The following is an 11,648-nucleotide window of genomic DNA, read 5'->3' as shown; positions in this document are numbered from 1 at the left end:
TCTATACTGGTCCTGTTAGACCTCAGTGCTGCATTTGATACAGTTGATCACAATATTTTACTACAGAGGCTTGAATATGATATTGGGATTACAGAAACAGCTCTAAAATGAAACTGTGCAGATGACCTGACTGAAAATTATTGGAATGTATACTTGGATTATTGAGCATGGACTTTTTTGGTTTTGAACCAGTTTGACACGACTGTCGATCAGGAAGAGGGAGGGGGCGTGCCAAAGAAACTATCTTAGCACCAACTTAACTGGTTTGTTCCACTTTGGCGTAAGCTGTTTGGGGGAAGAATCAGTTTTGTGTTGAGTGTTTCCTTGATTGATGAAGCCTTCCGGATAGAAGGTGAAACGTTTCAACAAAAAAATAAACTGTCCAGATGACCTGACTGAAATTTGTTGAATTGTCTACCTGGATTATTGAGCATGGACGTTTTTAGCTCTAAATAGGTTTAAATCACATTTATCTGATAACAAAGTCCATGCTCAATAATCCAGGTATACAATCCAACATTTTTCAGTCAGGTCATCTGGACAGTTTCTTTTTTTGTGCTGAAATGTTTCACCTTCGGTCCGGAAGGCTTCATCAGTCAAGGAAACACACAAAAAAACTGATTCTTCCTCCAACAGCTTACTCCAAAGTGGAACAAACCAGTTCTGCTTGTGATAAGATGGTCTCTTTGGTACGCCCCCTCCTCCATTGCCGGCCCTCTTCCTTGTTGACAGTCTTGTCAAACTGGTTGAAAACAACAAAGTCCATGCTCAATAATCCAGGTATACAATCCAACATCCAGACTGATGAAGCTTTCCGGACTGAAGGCGAAACGTTTCAGCACAACAAAAGAAACTGTCCAGATGACCTGACTGAAAAATGTTGGAGTTATCTGATAGATTCCAGTTTGCAAATATAAATAATAAATCTTCTTCATACACCAAGTTAGTCATGGAGTTCCTCAGGGCTCAGTACTTGGACCAATACTCTTTAATTTATGTACAGTATGCTTCCATTAGGTAAAGTTATTAAACAGCATGGGATGCATTTTCATTGTTATTCAATTCAATTCAATTCAAAAATACTTTATTAATCCCAGAGGGAAATTAAATGTTGTTGTAACTCATCATCCTGGTTTCATTAAAGAGTTGTTCTAGATGCTGATGACTGTGGGCAGGAAGGATCTCTTGTAGAGGTTTGTCCTACAACGGATCTGAAGAAGCCTCTGACTGAAGACACTGTTGTTGTATGACACTCTGATGAAGAGGGTGCTGAGGGTTGTCTATAATGTTCTTCATTTTATGAAGAATCCATCCATCCATCCATCCATTATCTTTACCCGCTTATTCCATTTTGGGTCACGGGGGTCGCTGGTGCCCATGTCCAGCAATCACTGTGCGAGGGGCAGGGTACACCCTGGACGGGTCGCAAGTCCATCACAGGGACACATACAGACACACGAGACAAACAACCATTCACTCTCTCACTCACACCTAGGGACAATTTAGAGTTACCAATCAGCCTAACATGCATGTTTTTGGTCTGTGGGAGGAAACCGGAGCACCCGGAGAAAACCCACGCATGCACGGAGAGAACATGCAAACTCCACCCAGAAAGGCCCCTGGACCGGGGTTTGAACCAAGGACCTGCTCGCTGAGAGGCAGCAGCTCTACCAGTTGCGCCACCGTGCTGCCCATGAAGAATCCTCCTTTGAACAATCATCTCCAAAGGTTCTAGAGGAGTCCCCAGAACTGAGCCAGCCTTCTTTATGAGCTTGTTGATCTTTTTTAAGTCACTTGCTCTGGTGCTGCTCCCCCAGCAGATGATGGCAGAAGAGATGGTGCTCTCTACAACAGACTTATAGAAGATATGCAGCATCTTGCTGCAAACGTTGAAGGACTTCAGCTTCCTCAAGAAGTACAGTCTGCTCTGTCCCTTCTTGTAGACGACTTCACTGTTGCATTTCCAGTCCAGTGTGTTGTCCAGGTGAACCCCAAGGTATTTAAACTTCTCCACAACCTCCACTTCTTCTCCCATGATGGAAATAGGGTTGGACCTGTTCCCTTTTCTCCTGAAATCTACAATCATCTCCTTTGTTTTGTTCACATTCAAGATGAGATGATTATTTCCACACCATACCACAAAGTGGTCCACCAGTTCCCTGTACTCAGCTTCTTGTCCATCTCTGATACACCCGACCACTGCAGAGTCATCAGAATATTTCTGCAGATGACAGGAGTCTGTTTTATACTGGAAATCTGAAGTGTACAGAGTGAAAAGGAATGGTGAGAGTACAGTCCCCTGTGGTGCTCCTGAATCACTGACCAATTGGTTAGACACACAACCGTTCAGTCTCACAACCTGTGGTCTGTTTGCAGAACACTTTGCTCTCAGGCTGCAGGTTTACTTGCGGTTCCTAGAGTTTCCAAAAACAGAATGGGAGGCAGATCTTTCAGTTATCAGGCTCCTCTTTTGTGGAACCAACTTCCAGTTTCTGTCCATGAGGCTGACACATTATCCAGTTTTAAAACTCGGCTTAAGACTTTCCTTTTTGATAAATCCTACAGTTAGGGTCGGCTTGGGTTTCCTGGTCTGTCCCTTAGTTATGCTGCTATAGGCTTAGACTGCTGGAGGACAAACTGACCACAATTTTCACTCTGCTACTGTCTTTACTTACTCTGCTCAACATGTTTTGTATTTGTAATTATTTTTTCTATCCTTAACATGTTTTTGTCTTTCAGATACATCTGGACCTATACCTGGACCTACCATTCTGTGTTCGTCTGTCTCTCCTTCCTGTCCTCTCAACCAGCCGGTCAAAGTAGATGGTCTCTTGTCCTGATCCTGGTTCTGCTGGAGGTTTCTTCCTTTTAAAAGGGAGTTTTTTCTTTCCACTGTTGCCACTGTGCTTGCTCAGGATGGGAGACTGCAACGAAGCCAAGATTCATCTTGTCTGCTGGATTCCTTAGATAGAGAACTTTACTAATTGGCTTTTATGTGAATGTTCCTGTAAAGTGTTCTGAGACAACTTTGTTGTGATTTGGTGCTGTATAAATAAACTGAATTGAATTGAAATATACATGAACTTGAAAATGAACTAGAAAACACTGTAGCATTAAACAACAAACAAAAGGTGGCTTTTTAGGAGCTAGAACATTACATCTTCTGCCAACTTTACCATACAAAGTTTCAGTGTTTCAAATAAAATTGTTATTCAAAAAATAAAATACTGTTCTTGTTCATCCACCAGGATCTGTTTTTGTTTCACTAAAACGTCTGACTTTGACAAGATGAATTCAAACAAATCTTATTTAATGAGAAACATTTATCCTGAAAATAGTATTTGAGTCAGTAAAAATTATGAACTGTCTTAGCTATAAACAAGAACAAGACAAATAATCATAAAATGTTTAAACATTATAATAAAACTAACAAATGATTTATTTTATGGACATCATTTTGTATCACTCATGTCCAACAGCCATCGGGACTTGGATCTAATCAATTTGCCATAAAATGCAGCCAACATAAACACTGAACTGTACAATTTAAACATCATGATTAAATTATTATGGCTATATTCACTTGAAAGGGATAGCAGCACAATAGTCCTTAGCTATCCTTAAGTCGTAAGTAACTAAGTCCTTAGCTAAGCCTACAACAGCATAGCTAATGGACAGCTTAAGAAACCCAAACTGACCCTAACTATAGGATTTATCAAAAAGGAGAGTTTTAATCCCAGTCTTAAAACTGAACAATGTGTCAGCCTCATGGACAGAAACTGGAAGTTGGTTACACAAGAGAGGAGCCTGATAACTGAAATATCTTCCTCCCATTCTGCTTTTGGAAACTCTAGGAACCACAAGTAAACCTGCAATCTGAGAGCAAAGTGCTCTGTTAGGAAAATATGGAACAATGAGATCTGTAATATAAGATGGAGCTAGGTTGTTGAGAGCTTTGTAGATTAGAAGTAGGATTTTTAATTCTACTCTGGATTTGACAGGGAGCCAATGGAGAGAAGTTAAAACTGGAGAGATATGATCTCTCCCAGTAACTCCAGTTAAGACTCTGGCAGCAGCATTTTGGATCAACTGAAGACGTTTTAAAGAAGTATTTGGACATCCAGATAATAAACCATTGCAATAGTCCAGTCTAGACGTGACAAATGCATGAACCAGTTTTTCTGCATCATTTTTAGATAAGATGTTTCTAATTTTAGTGATATTACGCAGGTGGAAGAAGGTGGTTCTAGTAACGATTTTAATGTGGGGGATAAAAGACATGTCCTGATCAAAAATAACACCAAGATTTTTAACATTAGAGCTGGAGGACAGATTAATGCCATCCAAGGAGGGAGAAAGACTGAAAAAAATATTCCTAAAATGCTCAGGTCCAATAATAAAATATTTAGTTTTATGTAAATTAACTTTGATTTTTTTTTTTACTGTAATATTGTGTAAGGTTTATTTTTAGGCTGGAATAGGCAACAGCTTGTGCTGTAAGATAACACTTTAAATTTTTATTTTTTTTATTTCACACATGACATTTCACAGTTGTTATTTGATGAATGATATTTGTCTTTGCTTTTCAATCTGTGAAAGATTATTTTTCTTATGTGAGTTACTGACTGGTCAAATAAAAATAAACACTTGTGATCGATTGCTTTTTTTTCTCTCAGCATATATTTGGCACCATCTTCTGACAGATTGAGGAAATACTGTGACCTAGATTAGGATTAAAACCAGGCTATAATATTTAGCATCAGTCTTTAACAAACCACCAACATGCTAAATATAGTGATAGATAAGTTCATCTGTTTGATTTAAATTGATTCTACATTGTGCATGTTGTTATTTTTGTTCACTGTCCCATCAGTTAATTTCAATAACAGCACACAATCCTAAACTTTCTGTCAGACTAACTCAGACGATTCATATTTCTTTAAAAGGCCAAACTGCTGGGTGTTAAAATAGATCAACTACTATCATGATCCACACATATGCATAAGACTGTGACTAAAATGAATAGAAACATCTCAGTAATTTGGTGCAATGTTCGTTTTATCTCCCAAAATAAGAAGTTTAGTTTTACAGTCTTTAGTCCGGGGTCACCTTCACCAGCTGTTTGCTCTCGTGCTTCAAAAGAGATCTGGATAAACTGCAGATAGTTCAAAATGAAGATCAGCACATGGATGTCATTTTAGAACTAACGTTAACTTCATGCATCAAAACCCGTCATGATGAAGGTCAGAGACAGACTAGTCTGCATCCATCTTTTATTTTACTTTAAATGTGGATTTGACATCATTTCTCACAGTTACCTCTAACAGGCATGGTTTAATACGAGGCTGACATCTGTTGTTACTTTTACACTCTGCCTGTGTGACATGAAGGCTGCACAGCTGCAGAGAGAAAAGCTTTGCAGAGAGTGGTGAAGGCTGCACAGAAGATGTTGGAGTCAGTCTCCCCACCATCACAGACATCTACACCTCCAGATGCAGGAAGAGAGCCACCTGCATCATGAAGGACCCCACTCACCCAGCACACACACTTTTTGCCCCGCTCCCCTCAGGAAGGAGGTTGAGGAGCATTAAGGGTAGAACCACTAGACTGAGGAACAGCTTCTACCCTGAGGCTGTTAGACTCATGTTCAGGCTGCTGTTTAATACACCATATTATTTTACATTATTAGTGTTTAGTGTATTTTTCAGATCCTTGGATACAGTTTAATTTTTTATTCTTTATATTTTTGATATTTTGGATGTAACTGGGACCTAGCGTACAATTTTGTTACACCTCATGTACCTCATGTGATGAGAATGACAATAAAGAACCTTGAATCCAGAACGTATGCCCTCAGAACAACAGCTGTAATCAGAACCAGTCCAGACTGGAATATGTTGCTTTCTGTACAAAACACTGACTGGAGATCAAGATAGTTTTAAAAAGAACCTTTAAAAACTTACAATACATAATGAAATAATATTAAACTGAACGAGTTTGTTAATCTCTGAATGAAATGTAGACTTATTTTAAATTATTATTATTATTATAGTCTACAACTTGTTCTCTTTTAGCTTTTTTATTTGTGAGATTTTTAACTGTAATGATCAGAACATTTGTGTATTGTGCTTCTTGGTATGGACCGCAGGAAAAATAGTCTCTGCTATAGTAAAGATTAATGGAGGTCCTTAAATAAAATATCTAACCAAAACACTCCGTTCATTCAGAGTAAGAATACTATTCAAAAGAAATAATGACAAATTCATTCTTTGTACTGGAACTCTGGCACATCAATTTCCTGCGGGATCAATACAGTTCTATTTTATCTTATCTTTAAATTATAAAATATATTAAATATAAAAAATAACAAAATTAAATTGCAAACAAAAAATAAAGAAGGATGCTGGCCAACAGGAGAGAAAGCATTAAATGCACAGACAATGAAATAAAAAATCATTTTAGACCCCCAAAACGATGCATTTTTATTTTATTACATTTTATTCAGGTCATTTAAGATTCCTGCAGTACTTAAACGCAACACTAACCGACAGACAAACACCAACCAATCACAGGCCTCAAAACGTTACAACCGCGCCTTTTACCCATCATGCATTTCGGTTATTAAAATTTCGCAGAAAATATGATACAAACTACAAAAATATTGGACTAAATGTTGATCTATCGTAAAGTCAGAAAGAATCAGGAGCTTTTACAGTACTTTTACACGTATGGACGATAACCCGTGTTTAAGATGTTTATAATACGTTCACCCTGAGTGATAATCATATGAGGTCTGTATATGGAAGAACAGAACCGTCGTTTACGATAAAAGGGCTTCTGCTATGTTTGGCACATGGTCGGTGAGGGACTCTCGCCTGCTGTGCGGAATCGCCATCAATAGATTTCGGAAGCAAAATTTTTAAATCTGGAGGCTGCTGGTGATCAAAAGTCCTGGCGCCTCTTTAAATTGTCAAGGAAAGAACATTCAAACCTGTTATTCGAGTAAAAATTGTCAGCGACTTAGAATGTGAAGATGTTATGAACTTAAGCTTCACGTGTCGCTGGATTAACGAAGCAGTTTACAATAGTCCAGTCTAGACGTGACAAATGCATGGACCAATTTTACTGCATAATTTTTAGATAAGATGTTGCTGTTGTCCATTGTTGTCATCTTTCTTTGTTGAAATCAGGTCTCTCTTGTAAATGAGTCCTCGAGGCTCAATGGGATTTACCTGTATAAATAAAGGTTGATTGATTTAAAGTGTTCAGAATAATTAGGACGTCACAGTTTGGCACCATCTCCTGGTCAACCTTCGACATTACAGTTGATAAAACGGTGGAGGACAAGTCTCCTGAACCACAAAGGCTCTGCTTTGAGTGCATCTTCAAAGCTGTGACTGTTTAGTTGGATAAGGTTCAAGGTGTCTATTGTCATTCGCATCACATGTGGTGGAACAAAATTGTGTACTCAAGGTTAGACACAAAATAGCAATATAGACTATTAAAAAAAAACAGTATACAAGGATACACTAAACAATAATAATATAACACGGTGTATTACAAACATACTGCCCATTCGAGCCCCCAAAGCTCCAGCAAACTGAACCTGGAGTTCGTTGTAGAGGATAATTTTTTGTGTGTGTTGAACTAAATATGCCCCCCCATGATTAATGTCTGTCTGTCCGTAAACACTTTGAAGCACGGGTGTCCAAAGTGTGGCCCGAGGGCCATTTGCGGCCCTTGCGGTGATTTTGTGCGGACGTCATAATTTTGGCCAGCAGGCTTAACAGGTCGATGCAGACTTCCTGCATATTAGTTGGTAATGATTTTTTTATATAATTAGTTTTAACAGCAATCTTCTCAAAATGAGCAATATTAAATAAAATACAAACTTTTGTCTATAACCTTTTTATTTTCACTTCATGGAACATAGCACCAAAAACCTGATTTATACCCGAAAGGAGACTTTTGGATAATGATTCATAAAACTTGTCAAACTATTGCAGTTGATAAAATAATCAAGAGGGAAACTGGACATTTTTTAATGAATATAACGTGGTGTCGTCTGCATACGAGTTGATCAACTTTATCAAACCTTCTATGAATCTGTTGTAGCGACTGACAGCCGGACGAGCGTTCACAACCTTGATCAGACTTTTGGGTCGTCCATGGTCCAAAACGCGGATCGGCCCTCTTTTAAAAGGACATTTACTCAAATTATGCTTTTGTTGCAGAGAACAGACTAAAATGAACTTTCCAAATAAGAAAACAACAAACAACCCCCCCCCAAAAAAACAATAAATTTAATAATTTTTAATAAGAAATATTAGCGTAGTGTTTATGAGGCTTTTAATGTTTTGGATCTAAACAATTTAAAACTCTTTTTCCACCAACATTAGTAAACTTCTGTCCTTTCTCTAAAATATATTCACGTTGAGAGTTAAATTTACATTTTTGTGGCCCACATATGAAAACATCTGGACTGGTTTAGAACATGTGAGACGTCACCAGGGACATAAGTCACTCAACCAAAAACCAGCCCGTCTGGATCGCTGGACGTTTTGACACATGCTCAGAAGGCTCATATTTATTTAAGTAAAATATCTCCATATTTGTGGACTGATGACGCAACATGCAGCCTCGAGACGTTAACAAGGTTCCACATGTAAACTGTACAATGGGACACATAGCTCTTTGCAAGATGGCTGCCAAAATCTCACTTCATCATCTTCAGTGTCCTGTTCTTCTGCTTCTGTTTTATTAGCTGCGACATGCTTAACATCTGTTTCAAAAAGAAAACATCTGTTTACACTTCATAGTCATAATGTTCTGAGGAAAGGACTTTCCACTCTCACCCAAGATTAAAGAAGTTCATTAGTTTGTTTAAAGTTAAATATCTTCCTGTATAGTTGATCTACTCTACTTAATGAAACATTAGATCATTTCATTTTTGGTTCTCAGCAAACCTGTTCTGGATGTTTTTCTAGTGCTGGGTTCCCCAAAGTAAAACATCACTAACAGTTGTCAGTATTAAGTTTATTTCTCCTGATATGGACTTCTGGACTAAGGTCTGCCAAACATTATTTACTCGACAACAAAAACATGCAAACCCACAACTAAGATTCTCTACAGAACTCACAGCACAGATGATTTAAAACGAGATTCCCATCAGATCTCTGCTCGTTCTGTACTCAGACGTCCCACTGTCCCCGTCACTTTGTGCACTGGGTGACACAGCTACACTCACTAGGACCGAATCAAACAAACAAACAAAAAGGCTTCTTCAGACTTCAACTTCTGCAAATAAAACAATACATTCATCATCATTGAAGCTCATCATCTGCGGCTCCTCTAATCTGTGGAGTCCCTCAAGGGTCTGTTTAAGGTCCACTGCTTTTTAATTTTTACATGTTGCCTTTGGGGTCTATTTATAGAAAGCATGGGATCCCTTTTCATTGCTTTGCTGATGAATTCAGTTGTTTTTGACCATGAAGTCAGACAGGGTCACTCCACTGGATCCACTCTTGTCCCTGTCCTGGCTGCTCTCCACTGGCTTCCTGTCCACTTCCGGATTGATTTTAAGATTTTATTGCTTGTTTTTAAAGTCTTAAAAGGTCTGGCCCCGTCATATTTATGTGATCTTATTGACATCTATGCTCCAATAAGATCACTCCGGTCTACCAACCAGTTCCTCTTAGATGTCCTCAGGTCCAAACTGAAGTCCAGAGGTGATCGGACTTTTGCGGTTGCCGTTGACCCGATCATTTAAAGACCGCTCAGACTGTTGAGACCTTTAAACCTTTTAAATGAAGTGTTGTCTGGATTTCATTTATATTTCAGAGCACCACCTCATGGCCAGTTAAAACAAGTGTGTATTGTTCCTCGCATGTTGTTCAAGGCTATGTTTTTTAATAAAACAAGTTCGACAGCGTCGATTATAAAACATAACTAACGGTAACGGTCAAATCGGAATCGGCAGGTCAGACTTTTTAGAAATCGATGATCGACCAGAAAACTTCAATCAGTGCACCCCAAGTTTTAATAATAAAACTGGCTCAATCTTTACCCCCCCCCCCCCCCCCCCCACACACACACACACTGTTACCTTCAACAACACCATGATGTATACATGTAAGTATGTTCATGTCTTTATCCATCCATCCATCCATCCATCCATTATCTTTACCCGCTTCTTCCTTTCTGGGTCGCAGGGGTCACTGGTGTCCATATCCAGCAGTCATTGCGCAAGAGACGGGGGACACCCTGGACATGTCTCCAGTCCATCACAGGGACACATACGAGACAAACAACCATTCACTGTCTCACCTAGGGACAATTCAGAGTTACCAATCAGTCTAACATGCATGTTTTTGGTCTGTGGGAGGAAACTGGAGTAAACCCACGCATGCACGGAGAGAACATGCAAACTCCATCCAGAAAGGCTGGGATTTGTCCAGCAACCTTCTCACTGAGTGACAGCAGCTCTAACTGCACCACCGTGCCGCCCTGTTCTACTCTATTGTCTTTAAATAACTACATAACTATTCCTATTTTTTAGTCTTACACTTTACAGTGTCAGTAGTTCTGTGTAATCTTCTTATGATTGATATTCGCTTTGTTCTTGTTAGTTTTTTTTTAATGATGCTCCAGTTATTTGTAAAATGTGACTCTTAAGACATGAAGGTGTTCGAGTGTAAACCTTTAAAGACCTTTATTCTTTGCTCTTATACGGCTTCAGCTGTAGGTTCCACTCAGACGTTCACGTTGTCGATATTTACGCACAGTTGAACGACTGAGCCCTGAACACGCTTCTGACAGCTCCGTTATCGATCATAAGTTTGTGTCGATTCACGTGAATTTATTGAATTTTCAGTTTGAAGAGCATGAAAACAGCGCGAGCGCTGTTCAGCAGGAAGTTAAGCGACGCCAGTCAACAGCGCATGCGCACAAGCTCAACAAATCTAGGGATGCATTTGTCTTCGTAAAACGGTAAGAACAGGCTTTTCCTTCATTCTGTGTTTACACATGCACAGCTGCGGCCGCTCCCACCGAATAAAAACCAGTAAGAACCGGGAGCTTCGCCGTACAGAGGCTCGGCCAGCCGGGCTTGTAGAGAACGGAGGGGCAACGGCGTCGTCGCCGTGCCGTTGTTTGCCGTACGTGCCGCCGCACAGGGAGACGTCATTTTGAGGGGGAGCGGAGTTAAAATGCAGAGTTACGAAGGGACGTACGGTTCATGGAGGAAACGGCACGTAGCCGTCACACTCCGAATGCAAGAGAACACGTCTCGGACACTTGAAGTCTCGCTCTTCTCCGGCTCCCGTCACTCCAGGTTCCGCTCGTGTGTTAGCAGTAATGGCTACCTCCAAGAGCAGCTCCGAGCTCAGCGGCTGCTGGAGGACATTTGTGACGGGACAAGACAAGTTTGTGTCAGGAGCTGAAGGAGCTGGCGGCTCCGAACAACAGGCTAAACAGCAGCTGCACGCGAGAGCTTAGCTGAAGCAGCACGACACTAGCTGAAAGATAGAAGCTAAAGCCAGCGGAACAAGAGCTAAAACTAGGAAACAGCTGAAAGATTAAATGAATCGGTCAACAGAAGAGAAAAGCTAAACCAGCAAAACATTAGCTAAAAGCTAAACCAGCAAAAC

The 11,648-nt window shown here is 39.8% G+C and overlaps 1 non-coding gene across 1 annotated transcript; it reads left to right on the top strand.

The window, feature by feature from the left end:
- The first annotated feature begins 6,826 nt into the window (after positions 1–6,826).
- On the top strand, positions 6,827–6,962 carry LOC119426199. Its single transcript, XR_005187603.1, has one exon. It is a non-coding gene; the product is annotated as a U11 spliceosomal RNA (small nuclear RNA).
- The last annotated feature ends 4,686 nt before the right edge of the window (positions 6,963–11,648 follow it).

This window comes from Nematolebias whitei, chromosome 19 (genome assembly GCF_014905685.2).
Source record: "Nematolebias whitei isolate Nwh7 chromosome 19, NemWhi1, whole genome shotgun sequence".
In the NCBI taxonomy this organism is placed as follows: domain Eukaryota; kingdom Metazoa; phylum Chordata; class Actinopteri; order Cyprinodontiformes; family Rivulidae; genus Nematolebias; species Nematolebias whitei.
This window is presented reverse-complemented; position numbering and strand designations above follow the sequence as displayed.